This window comes from Belonocnema kinseyi, chromosome 1, assembly GCF_010883055.1.
Source record: "Belonocnema kinseyi isolate 2016_QV_RU_SX_M_011 chromosome 1, B_treatae_v1, whole genome shotgun sequence".
In the NCBI taxonomy this organism is placed as follows: domain Eukaryota; kingdom Metazoa; phylum Arthropoda; class Insecta; order Hymenoptera; family Cynipidae; genus Belonocnema; species Belonocnema kinseyi.
Genome location: NC_046657.1, coordinates 18,729,806 through 18,731,260, shown reverse-complemented (window position 1 = coordinate 18,731,260; position 1,455 = coordinate 18,729,806).

The following is a 1,455-nucleotide window of genomic DNA, read 5'->3' as shown; positions in this document are numbered from 1 at the left end:
TTTGTTTAAGATTTGTCTTTTTTTGTAGATCATCAATTTTCTTGGTCGAAAATTCATCTGATTGGTTGAAAATTTAACAACTTTGTTTAAAATTATTTTTTTTTGTACAAAATTATTTATCTTTATCTGAAAATGTAACTATTATATGATTGATTACAAATTAATCGTATATATTGGTTATGTTGGAAAATCGTTTTTTTTTATAGAACATTAATCTTCTTGGTCAAAAATTCACCTTTTTCCTTGAAAATTTAACAATTTTGTTGAAAATTTGTTTGTTTTTTCTTGTTCAATTCAATTTTTAGCACAGTTTTTATCTGGAAATTGTACTATTCCATTTTTGGTTGAAACTTTATCCTGTACATTGTATTAGTTAAAACACCAATTATTTGATAGAAAATTAATTTATTTTGTTGAAAAGTAAACTTTTGGGTTGAAAATTGATTTTTCAAATTTGTATAGTTTTTAATAGTTGTTTATAATGGCTTGTCCCAGATCTGAATTATATTTTTTTTCAAAAAATCTCTGATCCAATTCAGAAATACATGCAATTGCTTTGAAAAATTTCCTGTTCCAATACGAAATTACCGTTTTAAAATTGTTATGACTTTAACGTTTTAGAGATTTCTGGTTAAAAAATACAAATTACGCTATTAATTTTAAGGTTCAAAATGACAATAATTCAAAAAAAATTTAGTTCGTAACATTAAAAATTGAACGATTAAATTATTTTTTTAACTAAAAACTTTTTAAAATAAAAGTTACATTGTTTTTATTTTAAGTTGTTCCAGATTAATATTTTTGCATTGTTATTTAGAGATAAAAATTTTAGTTTGCCAATTGAAAATGTTAGGAATTAACTTACTATCAAAATAATTGAATTTTCAACTAAAAAAAAAGAGAATAAGAAATTTCCAACAAAATAATTACATTTTTAACTAAAATGATAAATCTTCAACAAAAAAAGTTTGAATTTTTAATTAAAAACTGTTGAACTCATCCAAAAAGATATTAATTTTACACAAGAGTTGACTTTTCAGTCAATAAGGATTTTTTTTAAATTGTTGAATTTCAAAGACAAAAAGATTATTTTTTTAGAAAACAGTGTAAACTTATTTTTAAGCGGAATACTTCAAGGACTTCTGGTTAAAAAATATAAACTTACTTTCAATGCTTTGAATTGAAGAATGAATAAATACATTTTTTAATGTTAAAGACTGAATCATTTTGATCAATACAAATGGATTAATTGCAGTTCTTTTTTAATTGGAAACTTTATAAGTTATAAATTGAATTCGTGTATTTTAAGTCGCTTTATATTATTCATTTTTAAATTTTTATTTATAAATCCAAACACAAAAGTCTTATATACGAATTGACAATTTTGAAAATCCAACAGTGTAACAAAACAGTTTCATTTTCAACTAAAAAAAAACGAAGTTTCAATCAAATCCT